The sequence below is a fragment of the Podarcis vaucheri genome (genome assembly GCF_965113315.1).
Source record: "Podarcis vaucheri genome assembly, chromosome: 9".
NCBI classification, from domain to species: Eukaryota; Metazoa; Chordata; class Lepidosauria; order Squamata; family Lacertidae; genus Podarcis; species Podarcis vaucheri.
The window spans coordinates 45,334,401-45,352,145 of record NC_138767.1 but is presented as its reverse complement, the minus strand read 5'-3'; the positions used below and the strand labels follow the sequence as shown (position 1 = coordinate 45,352,145).

General features: G+C 41.8%; 1 protein-coding gene across 8 annotated transcripts in view; it reads right to left on the bottom strand.

Moving 5' to 3' along the window:
* The window catches only part of LOC309540428 (uncharacterized protein), a 110,732-nt gene that overhangs the window by 77,449 nt on the left and 15,538 nt on the right, over positions 1-17,745 (bottom strand). Inside the window, exon 3 of one of the 8 annotated variants that reach the window (XR_014223244.1) lies at positions 16,113-16,276. The exons of the other annotated variants lie outside the window; for them this stretch is intronic. The gene's annotated coding sequence lies outside the window, so the exon portion shown is untranslated. The remainder of the gene's footprint in view (positions 1-16,112; positions 16,277-17,745) is intronic. 8 annotated transcript variants of the gene reach the window in all.

The following is a 17,745-nucleotide window of genomic DNA, read 5'->3' as shown; positions in this document are numbered from 1 at the left end:
CGACAGGAAACTCCCCGTCCCTGGAAGTGAAAATGTAATAAAAAATATAAAGGTACCCCTGCCCGTTCGGGCCAGTCTTGCCAGACTCTAGGGTTGTGCGTGCATCTCAGTCTAGAGGCCGGGAGCCAGCGCTGTCCGCGGACACTTCCGGGTCATGTGGCCAGTGTAACAAGCTGCATCTGGCGAGCCAGCGCAGCACACGGAATGCCGTTTACCTTCCCGCTGGTAAGCGGTCCCTATTTATCTACTTGCACCTGGAGGTGCTTTTGAACTGCTAGGTTGGCAGGCGCTGGGACCGAACGACGGGAGCGCACCCCGCCGCGGGGATTCGAACCACCGGCCATGCGATCGGCAAGTCCTAGGCGCTGAGGTTTTACCCACAGCGCCACCCGCGTCCCAATAAAAAATATACTGTATAACTAATAATTTTGTGCCCTTTCATTATATTAAACAAACAAACACCCCAAATCAGCTGCCTTGAGAGAGCTACCTCACTGTCTAATAGCAGGGCTGCCCCTGAGCAGAGCTAAGTGCTCACGACAAACCCCAAATCTGCAAGAAGAAATAATACGCAAAGAGGTTGAAACAGATGGACCAATGCTCTTTTAAATCTAAGCAAGACAAGTAATGTTTGAAAGCTATATGAAGGCAAGTAAACATCAAGAAACAGACCTCCTGTCCTGGTGCAAATAGAAAAGTGTTTTACAAATATTTATGTATGCCGATGCCTATACTGGTTGTTGGAACATAAGAAGAGTTTTGCTGAAACAGTCCAAAGGCCTACGTAGTCCAGCATCCTGTTTCTCAACTGTTGTTAACCAAATGCCCATGGGAATCCCACAAGGAGGCCATGAATGCATTGGCCCTCTCCCCACTCCTGATTCCCAGCAACAGGTATTTGGAAGGATGCTGCTTCTGAACCTCACCATAGCATATACATGAAGAGTAGTCATGGATAGCCCAGCCCTCCATGACTTGGCCCAATACCCTTTGCAAGCCATCGAAGGTGGTGGACATCACAATGTCTTGTGACACTATAGGTTACTAAACGCTGTGTGAAAAAGCATTTCTTTGTTTCTCTCCTGAATCTCCTGCCAATCAGCTCCCTGGACTAGTTTTAAGAGAGGGGAAGAAAAACATTGGAGTACATTGGAGTCATGATTTATTCCCCTTATTCCCCCCTCTTACAGTAATGATGTTGCATGTGAATATAGCATGTTAACTTTGGCCTATGGCTTCTCGCCACAAACTTGAACACTATTTGCAAACTGTTTTTGAGTTGATCTTTGTTTAGTCATCACTGTGCAGATGTTGATGATAAGGCAAAAGAGCTACAAGTCTCTGTTCATCAATGTAACAGAGCAGCATTTTGTATTATTAAGATCCCTTACTAACACACGCTATGCAGCCAACATGCTTCGCCCACCCCAGGTACAAAAGGTGTAGGTTAACAAAATGCCCAATTACCAATTCACAACAGACACAAATTTTTAAAGGTCTATCTCCATTAAAGAGGTGGTGGTGGTGGAGCTTACATTGTTTCTGGAAAGCGAGCAGTAGACCTCTCTGGGGAACTGCTTTCATGGAATCAGAATCAGGGTTGCTGCTTTATTTCTACTATTGTTGTTATTATGTCATGTTTTTCTTGGATTGGATTGTGATTAAGTGTTTTATAGCTTCTAAATGCTGCATTTCATTTCAAATGCCCAAGGTCAGAAAAGGCAGCTGGTGACACTTTGGAAAATAAGAAGACTGCTGTGCAGTCCTGAGCACCTTCTATCTCCAGAGCAGACAGGGACTTAAGCAAACTCCTCTCAGACAATCGGAACAGGACAGTGTGGGAATGTGTGTCAGGAAAAGCTAACGTAAGATATTTCTCAGTTGGACAGATCCTTTGCCAAATTTCTGCCCCTTTGGGGAAGTTTCCTCTGCACTTCAAAAAACAAATTATTCAAAACAATGTCAGGGGGAAAGAGAACAGGGCTTTAATGAAATGCACACAGCCCTATCCCCTTCTTAGCCACATCAGCTTCCCTGGTAGACATCTAAAACAGTAGCTAAGAAGCTGTCAGAAAAGAGGGGAAGGTTCCCTTCATGCTGTCCTGTAACTTGAATGTGGATTGTTTTCTCACTACAGCTTTCTTCAAGCACTCTTCTCCATGCAGTTGCAATCCCTTGGAAGACAAGAGGGATGTCATGCCCACTGCCTCTCCTCCACTGTCATGCCCCCACCTGCTCCTGGCCACACTTTGCAGGGGATGGTTTAAATTGGGGAGCTTGCTCTTACATGCATAGCCCCTCGCTCCAATTTTGAGCCTTGCATGGCTTCACTCATCCTCTGTGCACATGATCTGAGTGGAAGCTCACCTCCTAAACTGGGAGTGGATGAGGCCTTGCCCCCAAGTCACTGCACGTTACAGGTGCATGGCATGTGCACTTGTGAGCATGACCTTGATATTTACGGAGATTTCCTAGCAACTATATAAGATAGAAGGGATGCGGGTGGCGCTGTGGGTTAAACCACAGAGCCTAGGGCTTCCTGATCAGAATGTCGGTGGTTCGAATCCCCGCAACGGGGTGAGCTCCCGTTGCTCGGTCCCTGCTGCTGCCAACCTAGCAGTTCGAAAGCACGTCAAAGTGCAAGTAGATAAATAGGTACCGCTCTGGCAGGAAAGTAAACGGCGTTTCCGTGCGCTGCTCTGGTTCGCCAGAAGCGGCTTAGTCCTGCTGGCCACATGAGCTGTACACCGGCTCCCTCGGCCAATAAAGCAAGATGAGCACCGCTATTATTCTATTCTATGAACCCCAGAGTCGGTCACGACTGGACCTAATGGTGAGGGGTCCCTTTACCTTTACCTTTATATAAGATAGAAGCTCAGAAAGCTGGAAGAATGTGGCCAAGTGATCAGACACAAGACTATTGCTGCCCATTCATCACCTTCATCTGCTCTCCCAGTCCTAGTCTTGGCTGGAAAACAGAGTGGAGCAGAGGGATGGCATGTGATGCTGATGAATCTTCTGCTACAGCAACCTTTGAAGGAGACAGGGCACTACATAAGTAAGGAGTACTCTCAAGCATACATCGAGCTGCAAAGCTGATAGGAGATTAGTGCAAAACATCTGGAGGGCACCAGCTTGGAGAAGTCTGGTAAGGAGCCTGAGATGCTCAGTGACTTTTGAGATACTCAGTAGCTCACAGGAGAAGGGACAAAGTTATCACAAGGAAGCATTTCCCAATCCTATCATGCATCTGTATATTATTATTACAAGGGCAAATGGTTTGAGTTAGATTTTGGCTCACTAAGACAAAGAACTGGACATATTTTATTAATTTCACGCAGCATCACTTGGCAATGTACCAATACATTTTAGAAGAAATCCAGAAGGCTGGACAAGGGTAACATGTTTAAGATGTGAATCTGAAAATAAAAACAGTTATAAGGAAGCTACCTGACTGAAACAAGTAAACTGCATTAGCACAGCAAGCCACAACATGCACTGAAATCTCTTGTTGTGATTAATTTTGCTATTGATGAGTGTCTCTATAGAGAGTTCTGTAGTTTAAACCAAGGAAAACATATTTCTCAGCAGCTACAATGACACACATTTGTGTTAATCAGCAGCAATGTTTCGATGTGTGGAAACAAAATATATTCTGTGCAATCACATAAATGTTTTCTTGCAACAGTATTTTCTATATTAAAAAGCTATTCTATGCCGACATTTTGGTTCTCTTCCAAATGGTTTGCAGAAGGCTGGGTGGGGAAAGAGCATAAATTATAATGATGCACAGGGTTGTTCCACACATTACGTTAGGGAATTGCATGCTTGCCTATGAACTTTGGCTCCAAGACTACCTTTAACTCTTGCCATGGACCAAATTGCAGCATCAACAGCCATGTTAGATTCCTAATGGTTCATTGGGCTCTGGCAGCACAATCCTATGTAAATTTACTCAGCAGGATTTACTCCCAGTTAAGTTCATACACAGTTAGCCTAGCTATAACTTTCACTGGACTTTGCACAACTGCCATTCAGAGAGGTCTGGGGAGCTGCACTTCATTTTTATTTTTATTTTAACCGCAGTGTCCTCTGGCTCCCGAAGGGGGAAAGGGAGAGGGAAGCTTTGGCGTGAGTTTGAGGGAAGCGGGGCCGGGGAAGGAAAGCCCTCAGGAGCCCACTTCTCAGGGGGCGCGGGTAAAAGGGAGCTTGTCTTCAGACGGTGTGGCCAACGGGGTGGTTGAGGAGGGCGAAGGGTGGGCGAGGGCAGGCGCTCTTCAGGGTCAGCCACTCTCCGCCCCCTTCCTGGGGAGCTGCACTTCATAGTAGTAACAGAATACATACTGTTTATACAGCACTTCCATTCCACATAATGGCCTGGTTCACAAGTCACAGCAGGCCATGTCATGGTTTGGCATGAATGATCAAGTGTGTGGGATCCCGAATTCAAAACTTGGGTGTCTTTGAGTCCTTCTTGGTTCTCCTGCCACTGAACTGCGCTGGTTGATTTGGCTTAGCATGTTGTTCAAACCCAGACTCATGATTCAGCAGTCCTGAACAAACCACAAGCCATAAACCATAGGACAAATCTTGGTTACAGGTCAAGACGCAGAGAGCTAAACTATGAGTCCAGTTTCAGATTACACACCAAGTCAAACCATAGCTCAGAACAGCAGCAGAGCAACTGGGGGGGAAGCAAAACAGTCACAATCTCCTCTCCCGGAGTCTGTACACTTGTGTGTTCATGCTGAGCCATGTTTTGGCTTAGAATGACATGTGAACCAGTCCTAGGAAAGCAAATCAGTAGGGCTGCATTATTTAGTCAAGAATTGTCTTGGATTTCTTGATCTGAAAACTGACGATCAATTAAAAGGGGTGCTCAATTAATTGAGAAGCATGTTCATTAAAAGCAAAACATGGTCGTCATTTTAAATAAAAGTACTTATAAAAACTGTGTTGGCAGACTGCCATCTTAGAAGAGTTATTCCTATTTCTCTCACATACAGAAGAAAATGTCTAACATGGTGCCTATTATGACACATCCATAATCGAAGAATAAATATTTCCCTACCCTGTTTCAGAACTACTCGATACCATATTCTAGGAGAATTAATGAGGGGGGTTCCTGTCCCAAACTCCATATTTACATCTATCCTCTATGCTCTGCACTTGTTCTGCCCAGTTAGTTTGACTACACATGGCTATTCATGAGGAAAGTGGTGCCTATATAATTTTAAGTTGGAATCCAAAGTGATGCAGTGTATAGAGTACTGGGTTTGGGCTTAAGGAACCCAGGCTTCAAATCTTAATCACCTGGAGCATTCTCTATGTGTTTACGGACTAGTCACTGTCTCTAAGCCTAAACTATCTCACAGGTTGCTATGAGGTTAAAAGGGGAGCATGCCATCCTTGGGAGAAGATTGGAGTTAAATGATTAGATTACTTAAAACTCACATGAGTAATCCATTTGGATTCCTTACCCTGTCTCTGACTTTTATAAATGTTTTATTGGGTTTTTTCCCCCTTCACAATACAATGAATAAAAAAACAATAAAAGTGGGGATATTAGCAACACATCATAGCATTTTGTAGTGCAGTATCATACAGGTAAGGTAAGTAGAATCAGAATAAATAAAAAGGGGGGAAAGGGGTTTGGTGGGAGAAGGTACATGGGTATGAGATTTCCACAGCAGAGAACAAGGCAACTGATTTTCTCCCCTTAAGGGTAACTGGAAAGTAAAGGTTAAGAAGAAGAAACATGAAGAGAGAACATTTAATGCACTGTTTGAAGGGTGTCTGTTAACTTTTTGCTCCATTATTCATTTTCATTTACTATTTTATTTAAAATGCTTATTTTGACATGCTTTAAAATGCTTCAGTACTGCCATAACTGAAGCTGAAACAGGGATTTTACCAGGCAAACAGAGATCTGGCAGTTGTAAGAGTGACTGAATAGAGCATTTAATTTTCAAAACTGTGATATTTTCAATGATGGGGGGGGGGGACAAAACAGACAGTACCCATTCAGACTTCTCTTTGAAAAGTAGCATACAGGGTTATCAAAAAAGCAAGAGCATCTGATTTGAAAGGGAGAAAAATCTTTAAAACCTTATCTTAAGGAGAGGAAAGTCATCTTCAAAGGTCATTTTTACAGAATATGCTATCAACAGGCAGGTTTCTAAAAATAATACAACAGCTAGGATCACTATCACATGTTTCATTTTGCAGAAACTAATGCTGAACAACCCTGATGGTATTCTGTTCTGCTCAAATGCTCTTCAATTTGCCATCTAGAAGAACCAACTTGTTAAACAGAAACTGTTGCAAATAAAAGCCCAAAGGATCTATCAGGTTGTCTGTTTTGTTTTCTAAAGGCAGCTGCTTGTTTATACAGAGAAGGTTTGTAAAATATTTGAATATACAATGCTATTCAGTGTAAATTCTATGACTTTCTGTGTAAGTCAGGCTCTGAATATTGAAATTCAGGCCCAGTTGTGTCCATGGGTGAGTGTAAAATCCAGTCCAATCTAGAAGCCTTTGGGAAACCTTTGGCCATCCAGATGCTGCTGAACTACAACTCCCATCAGTCCTCCCAAGCATGGCCAATGGCCAGGGCTGATATGAGTTGCAGTTCAGCAATATCTGGAATGCCAAAGGTTCCTCACACCTGCTATAGGAAAGTTTGGGCTGGCTGGTTCAAATCAATATTTGAAAATAATTCCATCCTCACCACACACACAAAAGCCACTGATTCCTTGGCTTTATGAGGTTCTAATCTACAGCCTCCAAGGTCCCATTGGTTGATTGGTTACCTGCATTAACAGCTTTGGTTAAGAAATTGGGAAGAAGGGATATTCCTGTGACTTTTTCAAAAGATATTAGCAAAAGCTATGCTGCACTTTTAAAATAGTGATCCTGTGCCATAATTGGGCAGACAATGAAAAATCTAAAGAGCAGACATAGGATGAAAATGTTATCACTATATGGATATAGCGTGAGTGCCGCATTTTGCCTGAAGGCAAACTACTTGGTTTGGAGCTTCAGGTGGTCATTTTATCTGAGAATAACAAGGCATTAGCACAGAATAGGAAATACAATACAAGGTGCTAAAGATAATGGAAGCCTCAGCTACTTAACTCTTCTGAAGTCAGGCCAAATAGTGCTAAAGGGTGTCATTTGTCAAGGGTGTCATTAAGATTAAATAATGCATGAGTTTGCACTGATTCCCATACAAGTGAATAATTAAAGTTTGCTCTGCTCCACATCATGTTCCTTCCTAGCCAAACTCTAAATATGAATATATTCAGAAGCCTGAAGTTCCTAAGCAAAGATGAATTGCTTAGTGAAGTACTAAATGACAAAGTTTTTGTTACGTTGCATAACAACTGATTTTGCTGAGTTACCCACCTGTCAATATAAATAAAAAGTCAGGAAGGGAACTTAAAACAGTAGAAATCATAGGAGGGCTTTAACTTTTTTTAAAAAAAGAATAAGTAACCAATGGTTTTCTTACTAATTCTGTTCTGCATGGTCTCCTGTAAGCAGCAAATGACTGGCCAATAATAAAGTACTTTAACTCAGTTTTTTAACTTGTGAGAAATGAGAGAATATCACATTCCAAAAGGATTCAATAGTTAGCAAAAACTGTTGATGGGGTGGTAATCACTGATGAAATGATTGAGCTGACTCATGCGGTGGTAAATATAACACAAATGTTATGTCCTGCCATGGAACATCAACCACGATAAAGCATTTTGGATGGCCTCCACATTTCACTGGTCCTGAGTGAGGAACTAAAGGACTAACATCCACCTTGTCCTTGTTATAAAATTATATAAACCAGTGGTTTTCAACCAGTGTGCTGTGGTACCCTGGGGTGCCTTGAATGATTGTCAGGGGTGCCGTGAGCAACACTGGCCTCTGTCCCCACTCCCTCCTTCTTGGGTCTCTGCAAACCCAAGGCTTGTGCGGCTTTTTGTTGCAGCAACCCTGCCTACAAGTTCCCCAGGCGAATGGTGCCTCTGGGGCTGGTCAGGGGGTGCTGGTTGCCAGCAGCTGAGGCAGCCTTGGAGTAAGCAAGCAAGCGGCCAAGAGAACTCAGCCAGCCAGACCTCCAGCCCTTGCTCTTGTAAATGGACAGACAAGTACCAGCCCCTGTGGGTCAGTGTGAGGAGGCAAGTCTTTTTAGGGCAGGGGGCAGCTCCGAGACCAGGGGCAGCAGCAGCGGCTGCCCAGAGGACTTCCAAGGAGAGAGGAAAGAAGAGGAGGCTTCACCCTAAAGGGAGGGTGTTCGAAAAAGGGTGAGAGTCTGCCGGCTTTGTAGGCAAGGGGTGACCAATCCCCAGGGGTGCCACGGAAAGAGTGTAGTTGGTCAAGAGAGCCGTGGACTCAAAAATGTTGAAAACCTCTGATATAAACCTACTTCTGGATGCTTCTTTAAAATGGCAATGCTCTCATTCAACTCCTTTCCAGGATGCCATGCCCACGCCAAAGAGAAAATTATTATTTACTGTCTAGCAAGCAGAGCAGAAGAGATCTTTTAGATTATCTCATTTTCTTCATCTGCTGAGGAAAGAAACAAAGTTGGGCTAAGGGAAACCTCAGTGGTATTTTTGATATAAGGTGTTCCCTGTCCACGTGGTAGGACATCCACCAAAAAGTGCAAGGACATAATAGAATTAGCCATTCCCAGGTAACAATAGGGCTTTCACTGATCAGAAACATAGGATGATGGGATGTAAAGATGGACATCCAGCCAGGAGTTCCAAGTGTCTGGCAGACAAACTGTCCTCCAACAGGTCTGATACTGAACGCAAACGAAGTCAAAAAGTAATGAAATGCTTCAGCAAACAAAGATGAGGGTGTCTTTTGAACAGGAGGGATTCTGGAGAAACACAGAGTAGAGATGTCAGGGCTACATTTATTTATATATAAAAAAATATTTATACTGTATACCACTGTATCATAAAAATACATCACAGTGGCTTACTATCATATAAAAACATTAAAACTTTCCAAAAAGGAAGCAAGGTCTGCTTAGCAAGAGGGAGATGTACACCCAATAATGGGCTAGGAAGCCACTTAATGCAGCGGTTGACATGGGGGGGGCAGCACCCTCAGAAGCGCAAGGAGTAAGATGACCCACTCTATTGCATCCTTTATTGCAGCCCCCAAGCTGTGGAACTCCCTCCCAACAGAGGTGTGTCTGGCACTCTCTGTGCAGGTTTTAATCATAGGCTGAAGACCTACCGTATTTTTTGCACCATAACACTCACTTTTTTCCTCCTAAAAAGTAAGGGGAAATGTCTGTGTGTGTTATGGAGGGAATGCCTACGGGTGGCATGCCTACGGATTTTCCTCCTCTAAAAACTACGTGCGTGTTATGGTCGGGTGCTTGTTACAGAGCGAAAAATACAGTACTTCTTTACCCTGGCCTTTGGCACCTGACCTAAGGTATTTTTAGGACCAATCCTTTTCTTCTGACTGCAAATTGTTTTAAATTTTAACTATCGTCACCACTAAATAAAAGCATACAAGATGCATGGCAGTCCTGTATCATGGAGCCTCAGCCTGTGGAGAGAATTATGTCTGCTGAACATGAACAAAGCAAATATGAAACTAGAGCAATACTGAATGATGTTTTGTGCTGAATAACTTTGTTCTCCTTTTGGAACTCTGATACTTCCTTTTAGTTGACTTTATACATCCCACGTGGTAATGTGATACAAATAAGGTAAAGGTAAAGGTACCCCTTTATGTGATACAAATAGGTTGCTATAAATTTTATGTTAGCTGGGATTCACTTAATGAGTTTAGTCAGCAAAAATAAAACATAAAAATATTTTTAACAGGCAGAAATATTGGGTGATCAATTTGATACATTACAAACTTATTTCATTGGTCCAAAGTCTGGCAAATATTTCAATGCCAAAATCTCTGTAGCTAAGTATTTCTTCAGCATTTAATTACTGTTATGTTCAATGCATTTCCCTTTACTAATAAAGGTTTAGTTTATACTTTTGCTTCATTTCCATTATGCTGGATGCTTTTGCTGGTAAAGCCATGGCAGAACTCCAGTTGGTTTCAAGGTGAGATGGACTGGGCTTGTGGTAATTATTTTGAGAGGAAGGGTACCACCCAAAATGTTTTATTTCTAATCCCCTTTAGTCCCCAATCATTTTTAGCCATTCCTACTAATATTTCAAGCAAGATGACAAATTAAAGGGGTTTTTAAATAAATAAAAAAATCAGTCTCACAATTTCCTGGAAAACTATTGCTCTGCTTTGAGGGGAAAGGTTATAAAGAAAATATGTGGCTTATGGAACATGCATTCACACATTCCTCATTGTGGCTGGTGTCTAAGGCACTCCTTTCTCATTTGCGATTTTTTCCCAATTTTATATGAAATGAGGCTGTCAGATTTTGGCACTGTTTGTTATTTTCCTGCTATTTGAAACAAATTAAGTCTAAGGGGGCCAATGCAGATGACTCCATCTGCACTTCCACACTAAGTCTTGGACTGTCAGAATGTCAAGGACAGCCAACACTCTGAATGCTCAAGGATCACTTACTCATTATGGGCCGCTGGTTCCTAAACAGTATTAATGTGAGCTATTGCAATATAGAGTAGACATTAAATCGATGGCTTTAAGGCTACTATGTCATCAAGTGCCCCAGGGAGTGGGATGCTATTATTAGCAAAACATACTGCAAATTATGGTTAATAGACACTGTTACAAATTGCACTTCTGAAAGGTTTAAAAGCCATACAAAATGTCGTGAATGTTTTCTCATTGGTTAAATCTATAGATTTTGTACTAAACCAAAAGTCCAGAGAGACAAGAGCTCACCGCGACGGGGTGAGCTCCCATTGTTCAGTCCCAACTCCTGCCCATCTAGCAGTTCGAAAGCACATCAAAGTGAAAGTAGATAAATAGGTATCGCTCTGGTGGGAAGGTAAACAGCATTTCTGTGTGCTGCTCTGGTTCACCAGTCATGCTGGCCACATGACCCGGAAGCTGTATGCCAGCTCCCTCGGCCAGTAAAGCAAGATGAGCGCCGCAACCCCAGAGTCATCCGCGACTGGACCTAATGGTCAAGGGTACCTTTACCTTTACCTAAAGATGGTACAATAAGAGTTTTGTTTCTTTGACTGGAGATTAGAGAGGGGCAAAACATTTGAGTCAGCACAAAAACTCAAAAACAGTGATGACACCAGAGTCCCTAATTCAAGATCCCTGCTTCGCTGCATAACCCAGACTGCATATTTGCATGCTGTTGTATTTATGTTTGCAGTGGAGAAGTCTTCCTTGTGAGGTGCATCACTGCTCATTAGCTAATCTGCACAGTGGGGCTGTCCCTTGCTGCATTTTTCAACAATGCTGAGTTACAACAATTACATTACAGTATTTGGAGAATTCAGGGACCACATCACCATTTCATGAATACTAGAGGTTCCTCATATCGATCCAAGGATAACGGATGACTATAGGCAGACACTATTTGTTTGCATGTTAATAAAGGTACATGTTTTGAACTGCCCCAGATCTCTTTAAGGCAGTAAATCATTATTGGTTAATCACAGATCAACCTGCTGGCCTTAAAACTCAATAAATGTGACACAAGACCTGACAGAGGCCAGTCCACTGGTATTTAGTAAGCCACAACCTGACTGCTTTTCGATTATGCTAGCTCTTACTGTGCATTTGCCAAAATTTTGCATTAACACACTTGTTTTGTTTGTTTTCTCTTCTAATCCTTTCTATTAAATGTTACGGAAAATAAGTGTAAATTTTCCTTATATTGCATACTCCTTCATTTTTAAAAAGTCTACTCTAATTCAAGTCACTTTATAATTGCTTTCCAATTTTTTTGTTTTGTTTTAGCTGCCCTAAGAGTATAGGATTCCATTGTCATTTTCTTGTTTTATTGGTCTCTGCCCCACCCCTGCACAGAAACCAAGTACAGCCCTCCAAGTATCTCCACCTGGTCCTCAGGATTCTCCCCAAGCCACAACTCCTCACTAGTCACACACCCTCTCCCTGGCCACCCCCTTCCCTGCTTGGCACCTTCCACAAATGTTTTTGCCTGTCCAGAATTTGTCCTTGAACTCTGATAATGCTTCTTGCTGGACTGGATGGAGAATAGAAAGGGGTGTCTTGTTTCCATTCTGGCTGGCCATTATAAGAACAACTTATAAGTAGCTTTAAGGAATTGTGCCTGAGATTGCTCATTTTCCTCTTCCCTCCTCAGCCCTCTTTCCTTTTGTGCTGTGTCTTTTAGATTGCAAACCTGTGGGCAAGGATGCCTTGCTTGTACTGAGCTTCTGCATGCCACCCTGGAAGCTTTTTCAGCAGAAGAACAGAGTAAAAATGTTTTAATTGAATGGATGAATGAATGGATAAATAAATAATAAATAAATAATGTGGGTGGAAAACAAGAGCTACACAAACATGCCTGTTCCAGATATAAAATGAAACCAGATAGAAGAAATTATTAATGACAGCACTTGGAAGAAAGTTGCTGAAGCAATGGGACACAGATGGCCAGAATGCTGCCTGAAACACTGCAGGCAATGTTCAGCATGCATACAATTGGGCAGATGTGAGAGATGTGTTGGGAGTGTGAATAATGATCTGCTCTTTAAAGGACACAGAACAAATCTGCCTACTACAGAGAATAGGGAAATGTTTGAAAGGCTATATATAGAAAATATTTAGGAACAGACATGCCAGCATAAGGCTCAGAAAGTGTTCTTCTTGCCAATAACGAGTAAAAGGATTGATATCTATGCATCAAAGCATCCAGTCTATTAAAAGATAAAAACCAACAACAAGCTACGGAGGCAAAAGCTCTTGTTACAGAGAGAGCAATCAATACACCAATTGGCACCATCACCAGCTGGGCTGTAACTATAAAATGGCTCTGTGTTCCTTCTAAGTTCCACTCAAACAATGTTTCTTCTTGCCCTGACCTAGCTGAAGATGGCCAGCCATACAGACAAAACACAAACACCTTCTTTCTTCCTTGAGAGCTTTTGCATACCACTGTCTCATCAAAGTGGTTCACATGTAACAAACCACATTGACACAAAGCACAAAACAGATTAAACTTCAACCATAAAACAATTACAGGCACCTCCCCATTTGTGAAGGATCCTGCTGACACACAAGCCATTTTTGGTGCCTAAAGGGGGTGGGGCAGGAGTGGAATAGGGCCCTTTATCAAAAGATCCCAGGGCAACGTACAACATTAAAAACACATTACAGAACTTCAGTGATAAAAACATAATAAAAACATCTTCTTCTACATAATGAAAAGCATACTGACAGAGAGCCTGGTCATAAAATAGTCATCCTAATAACAGTTCTCTCCCCCATACTTTTACAGGCCATAGATTATAGTGGTGCCTCAGGTTAAGAACTTAATTCGTTCTGGAGATCTGTTCTTAACCTGAAACTGTTCTTAACAGAGGTTCTCCCCATTCAGGAGGGGAGTCTGCATTTTGAGTCTGCATTTTGAGTCTGCATTTTGAAGTTACTAATTGTGCATACAAAACCTACACATGTATAAGTTATATGCATGCAGGCACATCAAATTCAGTGAGAGGCACAGTGACCAGTCTTGGTTTCCTACTTCACACCTGCACAGTTTTTTTTAAAAAAAAAGGTGTGAAAGGGGCTTCTGCTGCTTCTTTCCTGGCATTTTAGGAAACGGACAGTTTCTTAGCAAGCAAGCACAGTTACTAAACTTAAAAACCTGTCACTGTCAAACTGGCCTCAGTGACAACGCTTTGAGGGAAAATAGCACATTACTGACAGCACTGAAATGAATTTGATGGTCTCCCCAAAAAACTCTGTGGTTAGGAGAGAAAGTGCTACTGGACACACCCCTATCTCTTAATCTTATGACGTAAATTAAATCGGAAAAAGGGAAAGAACAAAAAGCCCATAAATATCTGTCCTGCAATGATCTCTTACACACACACACACACACACACACACACACACACACACACACACTTCCTCTGGTTTCTATCCAGGTATCTCAAGAATGAAGAAATCTACTTGCATGTACCTATTTGTCACCACAGTGGGTGATAGCTCTCTCAATCCCTTTCCCTCTGTCATGGAACACTCCTTTATTTGCAGCCACACCCCGAACTTAAATACAATGTTGATGTACTTTTAAAAACTGAAATTATGGAGAGTAAAAACAGCATATATACTTAATTATTTTTATTTTTTAAAAAAAAATGTATTTCAATCTAAGAATGGGTTTAAAAAATGCCTAGTTAAACCAACTCCTGTTTTTAGGCTTTTTAGATGCCTCCCACGAAGGCAGTGACTGGCATTAACAATGTAGAATTTTCAGATTTTAACATAGCCTGGCCTTAATTACTGTGGTGCATTGGTTAGAACATTGGAATAAGAGAAGATTCGGCATCAAATCCCCCTTCATACTCATTGCTTGCTGGGAGTCCTTGGGCTACTCACCAACTCTTGGTTAAAGCTACCTCAGAGTTTGATCGACGCATAGGAGGAGAACCATTTTGTGCAGGTACTGTGCCAGAAACCAGCCAGTTCAGGCACCAGCTGACAGCCCCTGGGCTTGAGCAATAAATTGAAGTCTAAAGCACACATAGGAGAAATGGGATGTATACTTAGGAGTGGAAAGGCAACCCAGTCCAAGTAACTGAACAAGACTTTTTAAAATCATAGAGTCTATGGGACTGGCTGTCACCGTTGCCATCAGCACGTTGTGAAGTAAATTCCTTAACAATGGCGGATGTTACCTTATCGTTCATTATCTACACAGGATATGTCCAAAGTACCTATATCAAGTAAACATTGGCAAAGCATTTAATATTTCTCTTCCTCAGCTGCATACGGAGAAAGGAACTGTCACGATGCCATGTATATCCAAGACATATCTGTGGAAAGAGGATGCTGCTAATAAAGAAGGAGGGTCCTTTTTAAAAAAAAATATTGCAGGGCAATAGTAATTTGTTAAATGGAAACAAAGGCCTTCTGTATCTTCCCTGTCTTTTCTGTCTCGGGATGATTAAGGAGATGTGGAACATTTTACAAAGAAAACCCCAGAAGTGCTGTGTTGGCTACAGAAATGTTTATGTTGGGAAAAGTCACCACTTTCTCGTGCAGCTTGGCCATTTTTATCTTATCAACCTCAGTTTTTGTCTTTTATGTCAGTGGCTACATGTTACAGATGATTGAACCTCTGGCCTTCCTGGTTAAAAACAAGATTGAACAGCAGCAAGGTTCACTGTTAATGCCATGCCTAGATAGGATGCAGGCCCTTGCAGGATCAGAACCACGATAAGTAGACTCCAATTCCGTTAAGGGTCATTGAGAAGATGGCAACCGGGTCAAGCAGATCTACCTCATAACCTGCTTGCTGAGGCAGCTGCCTAAATGCGGTATGGAAACAGTCTGCTTGGGCATATATAATACATTCAGAAAATAAAAAGGGAAAGAGTTGCTTTAGAGAGGGGCAAGCAAGATTTACTATTCTCAGGACTTACCCAGACCTTTTTTCTTTCTTTCTTTCTTTTTGCATTACTAGGCACAGTTCTGCTCTTTAAAGCACTCTGTCAGAATGTTGTTGTTTTTCTTGGGGTTTTTTTTTGGGGGGGGGGTTGTCCTGACACTTTCCCCAGAGAAGCCCACTCATTACCACCTATAGATCTTATAGAGTTGGAAGAGACCACCAGGGTCATCTAGTCCAACCCCCTGCAATGCAGGAATCTTTTGCCTAATGTGGGGCACAAACCCACGACCCTGAGATTAAGAGTCTCACGCTCTACCGACTGAATCAGAGCCGACGACAATCCACAGAAATTGCCATTCGTTCCAATTCAGCATTAAAGAGCAGGGTGTCCTGGGCAAAGCGGAAGAGCAAAGAAATAAAAACAGCCAGACACGGAGCTTTAAAGCGTGGACCTGTGTCTAGAAAATGTAGGGCAAAATGTAAGTGTGGGTGAGCCCTTAGTGTGAAAATGTACCTTGTATGACAGGAGTGAGGCCCTCCAGATGTCATTGGAGTACAGCTGCCAACAAGGAGAAAAAGGCGAACCTGCCTAATTTGTACTTACCAGAACAATATGTCAACTGAAACACAGACAGACATCCTGTGAAATCTGCACTTCTCCAGATTGCAAAAATGAACCAATCCCAAACCATTGGCCATGCTGGTTGAGACTGATGTGGGCTGAAGCCCAACAACCATCTGGAGAAAATACCTTTAGAATCAACCAGGCTGAAATGAAAGAGTGTTTCTTTGATTGAAAAGTATTACAAGACCAAGATGATAATATATATTAATGTATGATAGTCTCATTTCTGTGCCAACATGGGGCAATTGCAAGTTATTACTCTAATAAACTGGACTCTTTCCTTCCAACCCCATGCTATGTTTAACTACCAAGAATGTCTTAGAACCCTTCATCAGCATATCATCAAACAGTGTGTCTCATATTCCAGCACGCATAATAACATTATTGTCATGACCTGCCAAGATCTCTCTCCTTTGAGTAAAGCTCTGACATATCCATTAAGAATGAAGACCTTTTAATCTAAGATACAAACTGGGAATTAGAACATTTTCAGATGTGAGGCTGGAATTGGCTTTTCATTAAATCATCCTTTAGTTCAAATGTAAAAACTGCATGATATCCCTCGCAGTTTCAATTTCTCGTCTATGCACTATCAATATTAACAACTACCTCAAATTCATTTCCGTATATGCTATTGTTTTTTGTTTATGTGATTTCTTACATTAAATAAAATCCAATTTTAAAAACCCACAACTTTCACATATGGCACAAATTGTGTGAGAGGTGCTCAGAAGTGCCTTTGAGTGCCTAATGCAAAGGCAATCTAATTTTAATATTTCAGAAAGCCTGTGATAGGCATTTCTGGCACAAATCTCAAAAAATACAATGTGTAAGAATATATATATAGATATATATAGATATATAGATATAGATAGATAGATATTGCAAGAACGTACTTGATGCCAGTTCTACCCAAAACACTTTCCCTTTAACTGATAATAGAAGCTTCATGGGCGTAGATTCACAAAACAACCAGCCAATTTTTCTAAAAGAAGTTGACTTATATTCTGAGACATCTTCTACTATATATACTTCCTAGTCTTAGGAATGGCTCTATACATGTTGATTGTAGGCCACACAGCTCTTATATAGAACTAAACCAAAGACCTGAGGGATTTGCCCTATTGTTGCTGTAGATGTTGGGAGGGGGAAATCTGTGGTCAGCAAATCGAAAAGCTACATTAGACATGCCTGAACCCAGTGGGGCTTCCAACTTTCCTTTGAACGTCATCCTCCCATGCCATATAATAAAGTGCATATGGAATTCTTCTCAATGTGAATTTATTTATTTATGCATTTATTCAGCATGGGAAGCTGCCGTTCTGGAAGCACATCCAAAGCCCCAAAGGTTACATTAATCAAATTGTACGATTCTGTGAACCGTAGTCATGGTGAGGTGTGCCTTCTACCACAGAAATAGACATGCGAACTAGTTCTTGGCCAGGAAAAATAAGATGGAAACAAGTATGTCACTACACAGTTATTTAAGAACAAGCAAAAATGCCCACGCAAACCCTTCCAGCCAGTGACATTGCTATTTGGAACTATGAGTACCATGCTCCAAAACTACATTGATTTAGACTTCATGTTGATAGATGGTGCTGCCATTGAT